General features: G+C 36.5%; 1 long non-coding RNA gene across 7 annotated transcripts in view; it reads right to left on the bottom strand.

Moving 5' to 3' along the window:
* The window catches only part of LOC129621184 (uncharacterized), a 226,551-nt gene that overhangs the window by 58,677 nt on the left and 149,071 nt on the right, over positions 1–18,803 (bottom strand). For all 7 annotated transcript variants that reach the window (XR_008699084.1, XR_008699082.1, XR_008699079.1 and 4 more), the window contains one exon: positions 17,865–17,967. This is a non-coding gene — a long non-coding RNA (uncharacterized LOC129621184). The remainder of the gene's footprint in view (positions 1–17,864; positions 17,968–18,803) is intronic.

The raw sequence follows: 18,803 nt of genomic DNA on the forward strand, positions 1-18,803 counted from the left end.
AGTGTGAAATAGATTTAAGGGACTAGATCTGATAGACAGAGTGCCTGATGACCTATGGACGGAGGTTCGTGAGATATTACAGGAGACAGGGATCAAGACCATCCCCAAGAAAAAGAAATGCAAAAAAGCAAAATGGCTGTCTGAGGAGGACCTACAAATAGCTGAGAAAAGAAGAGAAGTGAAAAGCAAAGGAGAAAAGGAAAGATATACTCATTTGAATGCAGAGTTCCAAAGAATAACAAGGAGAGATAAGAAAACCTTCCTCAGTGATCAGTGCAAAGAAATAGAGGAAAACAATAGAATGGGAAAAACTAGAGATCTCTTCAAGAAAATTAGAGATACTAAGGGAACATTTCATGCAAAGATGGGCACAATAAAGGACAGAAATGGTATGGACCTAACAAAAGCAGAAGATATTAAAAAGAGGTGGCAAGAATACACAGAAGAACTGTACAAAAAAGATCCTCATGATCCAGATAACCACAATGGTGTGATCACTCACCTAGAGCCAGACATCCTAGAATGTGAAGTCAAGTGGGCCTTAGGAAGCATCACTACGAACAAAGCTAGTGGAAGTGATGGAATGAGCAGTAACATCAGCTATTTGCTACAAAATGTATTCCTATCCCTTCATAATTGTTAACAAATGCAAATAAAAGGGCAGAGATTTTGATTCACTCACAGGGCAGAGGAAAAAGACCCTGTAGGTTTGTATCTCAAAGACCTGGTTTGACAGTTCAATGAGCTTTCCTACCTGAGGTTTCCTAATAATAAAAATTCAGGTTTAAAATGTATAGAATTTCATAGAATGGCCATACTATTTAGGAGACATTTATGATTAAGATGTATTATATTTATGTTGAATTTATAAAACATAATTTGGATTATGTTTGCATAATTGTTTTTTGCAATTGTTAAATCTTTTTGCAATTGTTAAATCCAATATTCAATTCAGATCAGTCACTCAGTCGTGTCCGACTCTTTGTGACCCCATTAATTGCAGCAACCAGGCCTCCCTGTCCATCACCAACTCCTGGAATTTACCCAAACTCATGTCCATCGAGTCGGTGATGCCATCCAACTATCTCATCCTCTGTTGTCCCCTTCTCCTCCTGCCCCCAATCCCTCCCAGCATCAGAGTCTTTTCCAATGAGTCGGCTCTTTGCATGAGGTGGCCAAAGGATTGGAGTTTCAGCTTCAACATCAGTCCTCCCAATGAACACCCAGGACTGATTTCCTTTAGAATGGACTGGTTGGATCTCCTTGCAGTCCAAAGGACTCTCAAGAGTCTTCTCCAACACCACAGTTCAAAAGCATCAATTCTTCGGTACTCAGCTTTCTTCACAGTCCAACTCTCACATCCATACATGACCACTGGAAAAACCATAGCCTTGACTAGACAGACCTTTGTTGGCAAAGTAATGTCTCTGCTTTTGAATATGCTATCTAGGTTAGTCATAACTTTCCTTCCAAGGAGTAAGCATCTTTTAATTTCATGGCTGCAATCACCATCTACAGTGGTTTTGGAGCCCCCAAAAATAAAGTCTGACACTATTTCCACTGTTTCCCCATATATTTCCCATGAAGTGATGGGACCAGATGCCATGATCTTAGTTTTCTGAATGTTGAGCTTTAAGCCAACTTTTTCACTCTCCTCTTTCACTTTCATCAAGAGGCTCTTTAGTTCTTCACTTTCTGCTGTAAGAGTGGTGTCATCTACATATCTGAGGTTATTTATATTTCTTCCAGCACTCTTGACTATGCCAAAGCCTTTGACTGTGTGGATCACAATAAACTGTGGAAAATTCTGAAAGAGATGGGAATACCAGACCACCTGACCTGCCTCTTGAGAAACCTATATGCAGGTCAGGAAGCAACAGTTAGAACTTGACATGACAACAGACTGGTTCCAAATAGGAAAAGAAGTACGTCAAGGCTGTATATTGTCACCCTGCTTATTTAACTTATATACAGAGCACATCATGAGAAACACTGGGCTGGAAGAAGCACAAGTTGGATTCCAGTATTGCCCTCTACAATAATAGTTGGCCAATTGTTAGCATAATAAAATTTAATCATGTTTTGGAAAACAACTCTATATTCTCATATAAGACCAACCCTGAATGTAAGATCATCCTTTATATTTCTAACGTGTGTGTGTGTGTACTCACTCAGTCATGTCTGCCTCTTTGTAACCCTATGGACTATAGCCCACCAGGTTCCTCTGTTCAGGGGATTCTCCAGGCAAGAATACTGGAGTGGGTTGCCACTCCCTTCTCCAAGGGATCTTCCCAACTCAAGGATCAAACCCGGGTCTCTTGCACTTCTGGCAGATTCTTTACTGTATACCAAAATCATTTGGAACCAAGTTTTATACATATATGGGCTTCCCTTGTGGCTCAGCTAGTAAAGAATCTGCCTGCAATGTGGGAGACCTGGGTTCGATCCCTGTGTTGGGAATAACCCTTGGAGAAGGGAAAGGTTACCCACTCCAGTATTCTGGCCTAAAGAATTTCATACACAGTATAGTCCATGGGTAGCAAAGAGTTGGACATAACTGAGTGACTTTCATTTTATACCTATATATATATTATATGAAACTTTTAGGGATATAAATGAAATTGTCAAATGTTTACTTATTTCACTTATAATTTAGATATACTTTCATATTTAACTTGCCTATATGAAATACACTAATGGGACAGTTACTTCATTCATTCATGCAAAATATCACATACCTTACAAAGTAAGTTTATTTAAAGTTTTCACATGTGTCTTTAATTAACATCAGTTTATTGGTTAACACCAGGACTTCCCTGGTGGCTCGGACAGTAAAACATCTGCCCACAATGCGGGAGACCCGGGTTCGATCCCTGGGTCGGGCAGATCCCTGGAGAAGGAAATGGCAACCCACTCCAGTATCCTTGCCTGGAGAATCCCATGGAGGGAGGAGCCTGGTAGGCTACAGTCTACAGGGGTCGCAAAGAGTCGGACACGACTGAGCTACTTCACTTTCATTTTCACTTTCAGGGCCATGGCATGAGTCCTCTGACCCAGCTCTCCAGTGTACTCTCTCCATTTACTTCTGTCTGGGTCTGTGAGATACAGGCCTATTTCAATGCATATAAAATACTGATGTTCGCTGCTTTATCCAAAGCATCTATTCACACTGAGACTGATTATTTCCCCTGTGAGTGTATATTCTTGATTTTTATGCTAAATTGCTATGTTTATTTAACAACATCCAACACTTGCATTTTTAATGTTTCATGAAATTATCACCAAATCTGTGTTAAATTTCTTTGTCCTCTTTTGGGACTATTGATTGAAGGAGTTTCAGGCTAACATGTGTCTTCCACAAATAATCGCTTATGTCCAAAGTGCAAGAACTAAGAAAACACCACAAAAGATGAAAGAACTTGATTATAAAGTCTCTCTCTTTCCCTCCTCTCCCTCTCTCTCCCTTCCTCCCTGTTTTCATGTGTATAAAACATCTCATCCTTGTCTGTGTGTATATAGGGGTAGTAATATCATCAGTTTTTCTAAACTAATTTACAGTTCTTTAGTATATTCAGCTTTTCTAAGGTCCTTAATTGGTAGGGCAAAATGGCAAGCCAGAATCGTTATCAGGCACTATATCGACTGCAAAATTCAGAGGAATAAAGAAAAAATACTGCATTCAGCTGTGGATTCAGCTTGTTAAAAAGTGAAGAGGACCAATGAAAACCACAGATAATCCTCAAACCTCATTTCAGCCATTAGTTTCAATCTTGTCCCCGGCTCCTTCTTTGACCAAAATTGCTGACAAGGAGTGAAGCGGGGCTGACTAGGACTTCTTGTCCTGCACACTTCTGGTAGAGGTGCTAATGACAGCGGTATGGCCACAAGGCAGCTTACCCAAAGGAGAGAAGAGGCAGAAGAGTCAGGAAATCCTCCAGCTAAATGATAAGCCACTGATAATACCAGCTTCTGTCATCTATCCAGAGGCAGCAACCCTATCTTTCTACTCATAAATACTAAATAATTAGAAAGACTTGGCATAAATGATGGGGTTTGGCTATTTTGTATTTAATTATTATCACTTGCCTTAAAAGGTTTTATTTAATTTGTCTTCTAGCAGAATGTATAGCAAGGTAGGTATCAATTGTTCACTTACATTACCAATTAATAGTGCAATAGAATGATCTGCTAACCAAAGACATTTTGTTCCTGTTGAAACTGTCTGAGCTAGCATAGATTTAATATCCTACTGAGCTTGCTTTATGCTTATTTGGAGGATATGCTGCATCCAAGCTGTGTTTATTATATATATATGGTGCCTGCATTATCAGGATTTATAGCAGACATCAAGAGATAAAAATTAAAGACTGTAACATATCCATTCATATTATAGTGCTTCAACAAAATTCAGCATAATTATGAAATTTATTAAGCAACTGAAAAAATACAGATGTACTGATAAAATTTGAGTTTTCTTCAAAATAAACCCAAGTTCCACACAATTCCATTCCTACCCCCTGTTAAAGTATTCTTAACCTGAAATTTAAATTTCCTTTAACAGAGTATTCCAGGCTTCAAAAACCCTAAAATACACTGAAATGTTTTCTTTCAATGACCAAAAGCTTGAATATGGATAATGCCAGGAATATGTAAACCCCCAAAACAACATCATTCAGTGAGCTCATGGAAAATCAAAAGTGAAACTGATTAGAAACAGGCAAAGTATAAAAGAAACCAACCAATTTAGTTTCATTACTCAAGCTGAGTGAAATGCAAAACATAAACAATGTAAGGAGATGCATGTCCTTTGTATTTTAGCAATTCTCAGATTTTTAATGATTCTGGGTTTTGTGGTACCTTGGAAGAAATCTTTTAATGTAAGATTCATCTTGACTTGGATGTCCATAACAATGGTACTGCTTAGAATAGTCCAATTAAAGTTTTCACATTTGGTAAGTTTGCATTATATAAAAGGCACACAATGGAAGATGGATCATTATCACTTTTCTTTCTTGAAACCAAAGTAGCGAATGTTCCATGGCACCAAAATTGCCCCCTGACCCCTGAAAAAGCCCCAAACTTCTGAATATCAACCAAGTTAATTAAGTCCACATGGGGAGACAGGAACTCTGGGTACTTCTTACTTCTTAAAAGAAAATACATTGATTATAATCCACATATGTTAGCTTCTTTTATTTTTATGTTTGTCCAACTATTTTTAACTATGTAAGTATTTGTTTTTATTGTCACACCCTCCAGATTGCACATTGCGTAAGCTGAAGGACTATGTCTGCTTTTAATTTTTTTCACTATTATATACCCAAATGCCTAGATCTCATGGTTAAAATATGGCAGAAAACTAAACTAGTATTAGCCTTGATTTATCTAAATATTGTTTCAGTTCCTCACATCTCCTGGCCAAATCAGCTTAGCAGTTAATTCACTAATGATATACTTCATCTCCAACATCGTCATCATTCACAAAATTCCCTTTAGAATCTAAAACCTCCTTCTGTCTATCATGCAGCCCAGGATTTCTGGAAAGGGAGACCCATGTAGGACAGGTCATATGAAAAAGTCCATAATTTTGCATATAAGCCATGCACAAGAATCAGCTTTGAAAGGTGCAAGTTGCTTCTGAGGTAGCTGCCCTCCAAGGCAGCTGTGATATCCCCGGATATCACTTTACCACAGCCACCAGTTCTCTACAAATAACCTCCCCATTACCAAATAAAATGTTAATTGGGGGTAAATCAATTTCACCATCTCATTTCACACATGAGTAATTTAAGTCAGGAAGAAATCTGGAGGACTTTCTTCACAACACTAAAGACCACCCATGACACCCATGACCCATGAATCTCAGACCACTCACTGTTCAACTCACAGAGGACATTTCTGAAAAATCTTAATCATGTCTGTCCCTCCTGCCTACAGTGATCCTCCAACTTAAGAAACTCACAAAATATCATGGAACCACTGAAGATCCAGCAGTAATACATAAAAAAAGAAAAAGTATTCTGATCAGTTAGTGAACAGAAAATTCCACTTAACAAAGGGGTTTAATGGTATATGCTGTGTTCCAGACACTGCTTTAGTACATTGTGTCACAAAATACCTCTTCAACTGAGACTTCTACTCCTTTCTATCTCCAAGAACCAACTGCCAGACCAGAAACAGCACTAATTGGTGATAAATAGGATTGTAAGAAAGAACAAAAGTTGAAATACAATGTCTTTGGAAACTGCTTCTAGATCTCTTCATTTTATGACTAGATTAGCATACTTTTATCAGATAGCTGTGAATACTACAACAAATATTTAGTAATTATGGTTTCAAAATTGTCTTGCCTGTCATATTAAAACTCACAAAGTTCAAGGCTTACCTACATAAAGATGTTGTCTGAAAAGGAAAAATTAGATGACATAGATAAAAACCTTTTAAAACTTTATGTTGCTACCCTTTGAAAACCTCGTATCTCCTCTTAAAAAATATTTAATGATACTTAAAGCCAGAGGTTTTTGCTGTAACTGCTACTTTATAGGCTGCCTTTGTGTTAAATAGCATGCTTTAAGAGTGATGTAACAATTGGATTTTGACTCCACTTATGGGGTCAGTCTCAGACTAGAAACTGGTTTTCCTCTGGGGAGGGACGTTCCAACATGCCTCTTACTTTGTACAGACTTCATTGTAATCTACTTCAAGGAGCCACATTGTCTGGCAAAAGTTGAAGGAAATGTCTGTGTCTGACTTCATTATCACCCTACCTCCGGTAGGAGTGTTAAAAAAGTGGACTCCCCAAATTGGGGTTGTAGTTATACTTGAATCGCAGCCCACTGATAAAATATCATCAGTTTGCTTCCTCCTTCATTCTAACCTGGGACGGTGTCATCTAAGAAGTTTCTGGGGGGTGGCGGGGGGTGGAAATAACGTATGGACGGAAAGTTGTTGGAAAAAGTAGATTCCAGACCCTGCAGAGAAATACTGAACTGGATATCAAATGACATGGTGTGTGGCAGTGTGGATTAGCACTCTTTGAGGTCCCCAGATCTCAATCAGTTGGGATAAAGGGTGTCAAGTTAGCACCCGTCAGACCAAAGCAGAGTGTAAGACAGAGATAGTAGTTTCTTAGCGGTAAAGGAAGAGAATGTGTAAAAATTCTCAGGTATAATTTTAATGGCAAAGAAGAGAGAGGGGAAAAAATATCCCATGATATTTACCAGAATTATGATTTAAAATGCAAGCGACACATATTTGCCAATGTGCACATGTTTCTCACATGTGGAAAAACAGCAACATATCTGTTCAATAAAACATTCACAATATTAAATTATGGGGCTTCCCTGCTTTTAATTCGAAGAAATTATGTAAATCTGCTAGGGCTGCCATAATAAAAGGCCACAGAATGGGTGGCTTAAACTACAGAAATTTATTTCTCACAGTTCTGGAGGCTAAAAGCCCAAGATCAAGGCTTTGGCAGATTTGGTTTCTCCTCAGGCCTCGCTCCTTGGTTAATAGATGGCTGCCTTCCCACTGTGGCCTTACACGGCCTTTTCCCTGTGTGCAAGCCCCTGGGGTCTCTCCCTCTTCTCGTAAGAACACCAATTACAGCGCATTAAAGCCCTACCCTAACTGCTTCATTTTAACTTAGTCACATCTTTAAAGTCTTTACCTTCAAATAGGGTTACACATTGAGGTGCTGGATTTGAGATTTCAAAACTGAATTTTGTGGGGGATAGGGGTGGGTGGGAAGGAGACACAGTTCAATGCATAATTGAAATGTTTAGGACAAAATATAAATTTCAGCTTTAAATTAAGATCCTTTTTTGTAGTTACCCAGGATACTAAATGGATGCATTTTAAACATTCATTCAGCAAATGTTTATTGAGCATCTACTATTCAAAAGGCATGCCATCAGGTTCTACGCTGGATATAAAATGAGTAAGAACAAACAGTCCCTTGCTGTACAAATGTTTATAATCTATCTTAACTAGGGGACACCCCCCCCCCAACATGAGTAGTTCTGTGATCAGTCTAACGAGCCTGTGTCACATTCATCAGAGGCTTTCTCCAGGTCACAAATGCTGCTCAATTAGGAGGAAAGAAGAGCTTCTCCAACTAAGTATTTTGTAGTTCATAAAGGAAACTCTTCGTGAACTACAAATGTAGTTTAATCTTTCAGGAAACTTGGCCCTATTTCATCATTTTGCTTAGAGCTGAACATTTAATCATTCATTTAAGTATTCTTTTTGTTGAACATTTATTGCATAACTACTATGTTCTAGGCACTGTACTTTTTAATGACGCCAATGCCATAAGTAACAAGTAAGTAAAATGCAAATACAGAGCAGTGGCACTGTACTAAAAACCCTCTGTGCTCTGCCTACTCATCCTTTTTTCCCCACAACCCCTGATGCTTTCCCCAGATCCCTTTCCTATCTCCATAGTTTTATCATTTTCCAAATGCCATATAATTGGGATCATATGGTTTCTAGCATTTGTAGATTACTCTCTTTAACTCAGTCATTTTCACTGTGTTAGTCACTCAATTGTGTCTGACTCTGCAACCCCATGGACTGTAGCCCACCCGACTCCTCTGTCCATGGGATTCTCCAGGCAAGAATACTGGAGTGGGTTGCCATTCCCTTTAACTTAATAGTATGCCTTTAAGTTTCCTCCATGCCTTTCCATAGCTTAAGAGATGATCTCATCACTGAATAATATTCCATTGTCTGGATGCACCACAGTGTCTTTATCTACTAAAGATAGTTTGTACTAGCTACCTACTAAAAACCATCTTGGTTGCTTCCAACTTTGGTAATAAAGTTGCTATAAACATTTTTGTGCAGGTTTTTGTGAAGATGTTAAGTGTTCACCTCCCGTGAACAAATACCAAGGAGCCAAAGCGATGAATCATACAATAAGAGTATATTCAATTTTTGTAAGAACTTAACCAAATTATCTTCTAAAGTGGCTTACCATTTTGTATTTCCACCAACAACATGAAAGTCCTGTGGTTCCACATCCTCACCAGTATCTAGTGTTATCAGTGTTTTGTATTTTGGCCATTTTAATAGGTGTATAAAAGTATCTTATTACTGTTGTAATTTGTAATTCCCTAAAGACATATGATGTTGAACATCATTTTAATAGGCTTCTTCTTAACGTGCATATCTTCTTTGATGAAGTGTCTTTTCAGATATTTTTCCCTTTTTAAAATCAGGTTGTTCATTGTCTTATTGTTGAGTTTTAGTGGTCTTTATATATTTGTAGATAACAGTCCTTTAACAGCTGCTGCTGCTGCTGCTAAGTCGCTTCAGTCGTGTCCGACTCTGTGCGACACGACGTACAGACGTCATAGACCCCATAGACGGCAGCCCACCAGGCTCCCCCGTCCCTGGGATTCTCCAGGCAAGAACACTGGAGTGGGTTGCCATTTCCTTCTCCAATGCAGGAAAGTGAAAAGTGAAAGGGAAGTTGCTCAGTCATGTCCGACTCTTCGCGACCCTATGGACTGCAGCCCACCAGGCTTCTCCGTCCATGGGATTTTCCAGGCAAGAGTGCTGGAGTGGGGTGCCATTGCCTTCTCCACCTTTAACAGCTATGTTTTTTCAAATATTTTTCCCCAGCCTGTGCCTTATTCATTTGACAGCATCTTTTTCAGCACAGAAATTTTTAATTTTTAATGAAGTCTAGCTTATCAATTATTTCTTTCATGAATTGTGTCTTTGGTGTGTATGTGTGTGTGTGTGTGTATATATATATATATATATATATATATATATATATATATACACATATACACAAAAATGAAAGTGCAAGTCACTCAATCGTGTCCGACTCTTCGCGACCCCATGGACTCTACAGTCCATGGGATTCTCCAGGCCAGAATACTGAACTGGGTAGCCTTTCCCTTCTCCATGGGATCTTCCCAACCCAGGGATCAAACCCAGGTCTCCCGCATTGCAGGCAGATTCTTTACCAAGGGAAGCCCAAGAATATTGGAGTGAGTAACCTATTCCGTCTCCAGTGGATCTTCTCAACCCAGGAATCGAACTGGTGTTGCAGGCAGATTCTTTACCAACTGACCTGTGATGGAAGCACTGATAGCTCATATGAATTTGTACAATGCCCAATGTCATAAAAGTTTTTCCCTCTGTTGTCTTCTAGGAGCTTTATAGTTTTGCATTTTACTTTTAGGTCTATAAACAATTTTGAGTTAATTTTCTGAAGGGTGTAAAATCTGTATTTAGATTCTTTTTTTGCATGTGTACATATAGTTGTTCCAGAACCATTTGTTGAAAAGACTGTCTTTGCTCCATTGTATTGCCTTCACTCTTGTCAAAGATTAGTTGACTATATTATGTGAGTCTATTTCTGGGTTTTCTATTCTGTTCTACTGATTTGTCTAGTTTTTCTTCATTACCGCCATATTCTCTTGATTACTGTAGGATTATAGCAAGTATTGAAGTTAAGTAGTGTCAGTTTTCTGACTTTGTTCATCTTCAATATTTTTGGCTATTCTGGGTCTTTTGACTCTCAGTATAAACTTTAGAATCAGTTTGTTGATATCCACAAAATAACTTGCTGATTTTGATTGGAATTGCATTGAATCTACACATCGAGTTTGGAAGAACCGATTTTTGGACAATATTGAGTTTTTCTGTCCATGAACATGAAATGTCTATTTCTTAGTTCTTTGGTTGCTTTCATCAGAGTTTTATAGTTTCTCTCATATAGATCTTACACGTGTTTTCTTAAATTTATTTTAATTACATTATATCTAATGTAAATGGTATTGGGTTTTTAATTTCCAGTGTCACTTGCTTCCCTGGTGTCTCAGATGGTAAAGAATCTACCTGCATTGCAGGAAATCTAGGTTCAAACCCTGGGTTGGGAAGAGAAGGGAATGGCAACCCACTCCAGTATTCTTCCCTGGAGAATTCCATGGACAGAGGAGCTTGGTGGGCTGCAGTCTATGGGGTCACAAAGAGTCTGACATGACTGAGCAGTCACTAAGCACAGCACAGCACACGGTTGGTATAAACAAACTGCAGAGATTTCCTGGAGTTTCCCCTCAGTCCTCCAGGCCTGTCCTCTGGCTTCATATGGCCTCACATGCCTATGTTTTATGAAACAGAGGAGAATTTTTTTCTGCTCCAATCTTATCACTACCTGAAACTTTATGCTACACAAAAGACACAGTACAGGGAAAGTGTAAAAACTATTATAAACCTTTCTCAGTTTCTAATATATAAAATTTCTGTATTTTAGCAGGGGTTAGAAAGATTGACACAAGTGTGTTGCTGTCACTCATTCATTTCCAAAATACTGTCTGCCTTAAAAATAAATAAATCAATGTATATGAGATTTCAACACAATCTTTGTGACATTTGTTAAGTCTCAGAAAGGACTTGCAAATAAAATGATAGCATAACCAACTTCTTTTGCTTTTGGTATAAGTTCTCATTCACTACAAAAATACAAATATTTTTAGAAACAGGAGGATATTAAGGCAAGGACAAGCCAGGTACAAACTTATCACAACATTTTTAAAAAATATCTTTAAAGTCATCAGAGAGATTTCTATTTACAAAAGGATGGAATAGAGATCATTTCCCCTATTTTTCCGGTTGCCTTCAACTAAAACCTTTAGACGACATATTGAAGAAGAAGAAGACAACAATGACAACAAACTGGCATGGGATGTAAGACCCAAAAAACAGCACATTAATTAATTACCTGAGTTCTTTCGCCTTATATGTCTCATTCTAGGAGCTAAAAAACTGGAAAGCTGAAAATGTCAACTGGTCCAAGCTAACAAACAAAAAATTTCTAACAAAGCCTGCTCTCTCCAGCAAGAAGACCAGGAATGGGGCAGTCTAGTAAGATAGAAAAGTTTGACAAATGTTTTACTCTTGCCAAACACTACTGGAAAAAACTATGGCCTCACTCCTAACCACACTGGCAAAGACTGAGTGGGCAACCTAGATTTCTACTCTGCCAGGCTACCAACACCTGCCAGGATGGTATCTGAGAAGATCATGCAGAGAGTCAGTCTTTTATCTCCACTGAACAAACATGTTGTTGTTGTTCAGTCACTAAGTCATGTCCAGCTCTTTGTGATCCCATGGACTGCAGCATGCCAGGCTTCCCTGTCCTTCACTATCTTCCAGAGTTTGTGCAAACTCATGTCCAGTGAGTTGGTGATGTTATCCAACATCTCATCCTCAGTCGCCCCCTTCTCCTCCATATGAGATCCTTCAAATGGATACCATTTGGACACCCAGAACCTACAATCACTTCCATTCAGCAGTAAAGAAGTGCTTATTGCCATCCTTCTGAAGTAGAGCCAGAGGAAGTCTAATGAAGAATAAGAACTGTTACCACGGAACAGTTGTAACAAGACCATTTCCCAGCAGTATCAGTGGAGGGCTAGTGAGGAGCTGGAAACCTCTCTCCTAGCCAGCAATAATGAGGAGCCCCTTCCCAACATGTGTGTCAACAGAGGCTGAGTGAGGAACATGGACTTCTATTCCCATTTGCCAGTAGTGGGGCAATAGCTTCCATCTCCTATGTCATAGTGGTAATTGAAGAAGCCAGCTAAACCAGAAGGTGTAAGTCAATTTCACAGTGCTATAACATAATATCCAAAATATCCAGGTTTTAAAAAGGTTTAAAAATCAGTTACTAAGCACCAGAAAAAAATCAACTTGAATAAAAAAGATAATCAATAGTTGCAAGTATAGAGATAACAGAAATACTAAAATTATCTGACAAAGACATTTAAATCAGCGATCATATAAATGCTTCAGTAAACAACCATAAACACATGTGAAACAACTGAAAAGGAGAAAGTCTCAGCAAAGAAATAGACACTTTCAGCAAAGAATGTAAAATATAATATGAGCCAAATGAAAAAGTTAAAACTAAAAAACAGAAAAACTAAAATTAAAAACTCAGTGGATGGGCTTACCAGAATAACAGAAGGGACAGAGGAAACAATCAGTAAACTTTAAGGTAGAATAGTAGATACTACCCAATCTGAACAATAGAGAGAAAAGAGACTAAAGAAAGTTAACTGAGACTCAGTGATCTGTGGGATTGTCATAAAAGATCTAACAGTTTTGCCATTAGAATGTAAGAAAGAGCATAAAGAGAGCAGGCTGGAAAATATTTAAAGAAATAATGGCTGAAAGCTTCCCAAATTTTGCAAGAGACATAAACCTACAGATTCACAAAGGTGAGCAAACTCCAAACAGGAGATAACCAAAGCAACACATGTCAAGACGCATTGTGGTTAAACATTTCAAAACTAAAAACAAAAAAATGTCTTGAGAGCATCAAGAGAAAAACAACATTTTACCTATAGGGCAAAATGATTTTAACAGTAGCAGATTTCTCATCGGAAGCTATGGAAGCTGTAAGGAATTAGCATGACATTTATGGAAAAAAAAAAAAAAAGAATTGTCAATCAATAATTCTATTTGGATTAAAAATTATCTTTTAGATAAAGTCTCAGTCCATAATTCCATTTGGATAAAAATTTATCTTTCAAGATTAAAGAGGAATAAAAACATTCTCAGACAAAAGAAAACTAAGAGAATTTGTCATCGGTACATTACCTTAAAAGAATGGCTAAAGAAAAGTTTCTAAAGAGAAAGGACATGATAAAAGAGGGAATCATGAAACATCAAAAAAAGGAAGAAAGAACAATGGGAAGAGTAAATATAGAGATAAATACAATGTACTATCCTTCTCCTGAGGTAAAGTCTAAATTATGCTTGATGATTGAAGTAAAAAATTATTATCATATCTGACATAGTTCTAAATGTATGTATTATAGAAAATATTTATGGTAAATATATTACTAATAAAAGAGAATAAAGAGCAAAAAGGGACGTAAGTTTCTACATGTTACTCAAATGGTAAAATGTTGACACAAGTAGACTATGATGAGTGATGTATATACAATATAATACCTAGAACAACCGCTAAAAGAGCTATACAAAGAGACATTCTTAAAGTACTCCAGATAAATCAAAAAGAAATTCTAAAAAATATTTACGTGACCCACAGAAAGGCAAGGGAAAAAAAAAAGTAACAAACTAAAGCCAGAAAAAAAAAAGTTTGACTTAAGATCTAGCATATCAAAAATTAAATTAAATACATGTGAACCAAATGATAACCCACTCCAGTATTCTTGCCTGGAGAATCCCATGAACAGAGGAGCCTGGTAGGCTACAGTCCATTGGGTCATAAAGAGTCACACATGACTGACGTGACTTAGCAGCAGCAGCATGATAATTAAAAGACAGAGACTAGCATAATGTGTTATAAAAATTACTCAACTATATACTGTGTACAAGAGATGCACTTCGACTACAATATAGTTGAAGGGCAGGCTGAAAGTCTGCCTATATAGGCAGGCTGAAAGTCTAGGGATGAAAAAAGATATGTCATACAAATATTAATCAAAAGAAAGCCAGTGTGGCTATATTAATATCAGATAAAGTATACAAATATATTGCATAATAATGAGTCAATTCACCAAGAAGATACAGCAATTCTAAAATATAGGAATCAGATAACACTGCCAAAATATGTGAAGCACAACGTACAGAACTGAAAGGAAAAAATAGACAAATCTATAGTTACCCTAGAAACTTCCCCACTCTTCTCTCAACAATGTATAGACTAACCTTCTGATACACACACAGATACACACACGCAAAGCATGTACACACACACACACAAACAGAGCCAGGCACAGGCATGCAAAACCTGGGGAAGTATAAAGTCAGGACAGGAGAAATGAGAGAAAGCCTCCAACAACTCTGAGTCTTATGATGAATGCAAGCAATGGCCTCCTACGGCAGAAAGAGCAATAAGAGAGCTCAAACAGTTTCCTCATCTCATGTGTACACGTGTGGGACCTGCTAAAAAATGCAGGCAATGCAGGAAAACAAAGGATCATCCTCCAGGAACTCAAATCCAAAGCTCTGATAAAAGAAGTGTATTGAACTGGCCTTCAAATCATTTGAAGACTTCACTAAACTAAATCTAACTAAACAACATATGGCTGCAACTCTACTCAACTAAAAATATATACTGACAGTACTTCCATGACAGAAGGGGCTAAACCTTCTCTTGGCACAAATATTTATTCAATCTTTACATTTATCTTATACAGATATATAGCATTCAATCAAAAACTGAGCCATGCAAAGAAATAAGAAAATGGGACCCATCATTAAGAAAAGAAACAGTCAAAAGAATCAGACTCAGATACAGCCCAGATGTTGGAATGACCAGAGAGAGACTTTAAATATAATAAATATGTTAAAATATTTATTCATGAAAGGCACAGATGAGCAAACAGAAAATTTTGTATAGTTTTCCATATACAAAAGATCCAAGTGGAAATTCTAGAACTAAAAAGAATATCAATAGAGGCTATCAGAATTATTTTCATTCATTCTTATCAACAGACAAGACACAGAGCAGGAAAATATAAGTGAATTAAAAGACACACTCATAGAAATGATTCAAACTGCAGAATAAAGAGAAACAAAATTTTTAAAAGATATAGTATCTGAAATGTGTGGAACAATATCAAATGATCTGTGTATGCATAATTGGAATTTCATATAAAGAAGACAGGGAAAATGGTGCAAAAACTTTGTGAAGAGATAATACAATTGAGAATATTGCATAATTGATAAACTATCACCCACAGTTCCAAGAAGTACATTTCTTGTATTTATCCAAAACAGGATGAATGCAAAGAAAACTGCACTTTTACGCATCATAGTCAAAGTGCTGAAAGCTAAATATAATCTCAAAAGCAGCCCGAAGGGGAAAAAAGTCACACTTTATGCACCGGCGGACAACAATCAGAATGAAGTATGACTGTTCATCAGAAACAATGGAGAACAGGAGAAAATGGAATGACATTTTTAAGTTCAGAAAGAAAAAACTGTCAGCCTTGATTCTATATCCAGTGAAAATATCCTTTATGAAGGGAAAAAAAAGAAATTTTCAGACAGACAGTCTGTAAGAATTCATCCCTAGCTGACCTGCACTACAAGAAATGTTAAAGGAAAAACTCACTCTGCATGAAGAAACAAAGAACACCTAGAAAGTCACATATATAGATAAATATAAAATATTTTTAACTTATTCTGGTGTATATATACATATATATAATGTAAAATAGTTTACATATAAAAATATATAATCTTATAAAATTATATTAAATATTAACATATTTAATATATTTATATGATTATTTATATAATAATTTATATAATATAGTATATTTATATAATTAAATAATATATAAATATATATTAAAATTATATATTTTATAGTAAATATATTTTTAAATTCTATGTCTTTATGAGAAACAGGAGAGATAAAACTTTTAAAAAGCCCATTATCTCTTTAAAGCCAAAATCATAGCAATGCACTATGGGGTTTATAGCCTATGTCAAAATAAAATATAATGATAACAAGAGCACAATGAGCAGACATGGCCAGTATTTGGAAGTATATAAGTTTAAGGTTCTTGCACTGATTATAAAGAGATAGAATATTTTTTAATGTAGACTATGAAAGTTAAAGATGAATATTTTAATCTCTACGATAATCACTAAAAAATAATACCAAGAGACATAACCTAAAAGTAGAGAATATCTACTACTAACATCTAAATATAAAATATACTCATTTCACCCAAAAGCAAGCAGGAAAGGAGAAATAGATTAACAAAATCAGATAAGACAAAAAGAGAGCAAACATCAAGAGAGTAAATCAAAATTCACACATGTCAATAATTATGTTGAATATAAATGGACTAATTACTAAAATTAAAAGGCAAAGATTATCAGACTGAAAAACAAAAACAAAGCTTAACTAACATGCTGTTTACTAGAATATACTTAAAAGATTAAGGCACAGACAGATTGAAAGTGAAAGGATGAAAAATCTATAGTATACAAACACTAAGCCTAAAAAAACTAACGTGGTACATTTTTGTCAGCTAAAGAAGACTTTGAGAAGAAAATTACTACCAGATAAAGAAGGAAATTTAATGATGGTAGAAACATCAATTCATCAAGATATCATAACAATCTTAAATATCTGGGAACCCAATAACTAAGCCTCCCAAATATGTGAATCAAAAATGGAGTAAATAAAGAAACAGATCCTCCACTGTTGTAGATATAATACCTCTCTCTTGGCAATCAACAAAACAAGCAGAAAAATTAGAAAGCATATGGAAAATTTGAACAACGATATCAACAACTTGGCCTGATATGGTTTTATAGACCACTATAACCCACAACAGAGGAACACACATTCTTCCCAAGTGCAATGGACCATTCACCAAGATAGTTCGTAGCTGATCCAGTAAGCAAATCTTAGTGAATTGTAAAGGATCAAAATGATAGAGTGTGTTCTGTGATCAGAACAGTATTTGATTAGAACTCAGTAACAATAAGATAGCTAAAATCTCCAAATATTTCAAAATTAGACAACAGACTTCTGAATAACCCATGGATCAAAGAAGAAATCTCAAGTGAAATTAGAAACCTACTAAGCCTAACTCATCTTTAGTTTTCCACAGGAATGAGATTATCAGATCATTTCAGAGAGGTTATAATGAGTGGAACGAAAAGAAAAACTTAGCTGCACCTAAAGAAGAAGAAGATCACTGAACATAGAATACTGTTACTTACTGGCTGTGGAACTTCTTAGAACCTCTTAGAGAATGCATGTTCATTTGAAAATAGGAATAATAATACTTGAATGTGACATCTTTGCGAAGTTTAAATGCAGGGCTTGCAAAAGCACCTACCATGCCAAGGTTCATCCTTCAGATGCTCAACAAATGTTGGTTGAATGAAAAAGTAGATTGGAGCAATCAAGCACAATATCCATATATCTGCCTAGAATTCAACCTAGCAAGAGAAAGAAAGAAATCGTATTTTAGCTACATCTGCAGATTTCGAGTCATACCTAACTAGCCCATAAGAGAATTCTTTAAAAATAATTTTTTTAAGATATCTCTTTGGGGGAACTAGGAGTTGAGGAAATAGGGTATGTGTTCATATTCTTCCACTCTGTCTCTTAACTAAACCAATGCATTCTAGCTTCTTAAACAAATAGTATTTCCACTTCATTGCTATTTACAGCCATAGCCTAAAGCACAAAGATCAGACTCAGCATCTGATTAAACTAAGTTTTATAAAGAATGACAAAATAATTGGTAAAAACATTTCAGCTCCGGTATGTAAAATAGAAAAAACAAAGTAGCAAACGTTCAAAGCACAATGGTTTTGGGGGAACAACACTGTCTTTTCTCTTTGGCATTTCTCTGGGATTCCTATCTTGGCTGGGTGACAAAAACCTGTCCATCAGCTACAAGTCTGAGCCTATCAGCCTTACAAATCAGAGTTAATAAAAGTCAATCAGTGATGGTTTAACTTGCTTGCTACTGCCTGAAGTAGGATTCAGCCCCAGTGTCTGTCATCTACTTAGAAAACACTTTCTATGGCCGCCCATAAATTTTAAAAATTTACTTATCTATATTTCTATAGATAGGAAAAAGTGATTTCTATAAACATGTACCAAGCCAAAACAGGTGTCCATGAACCCCCTACAGGTAAAGGCCCAGATATAAACATAATCCTCCGCAGTAACAAATACATAGAAAGGTGCAGTTTTCTTGAACCAAAACAAACAAGCAAAAAACCCCCACAGCCTCTTTACTTTAGAGTTTTATCCTGTACAAACA

This window comes from Bubalus kerabau, chromosome 10, assembly GCF_029407905.1.
Source record: "Bubalus kerabau isolate K-KA32 ecotype Philippines breed swamp buffalo chromosome 10, PCC_UOA_SB_1v2, whole genome shotgun sequence".
In the NCBI taxonomy this organism is placed as follows: domain Eukaryota; kingdom Metazoa; phylum Chordata; class Mammalia; order Artiodactyla; family Bovidae; genus Bubalus; species Bubalus kerabau.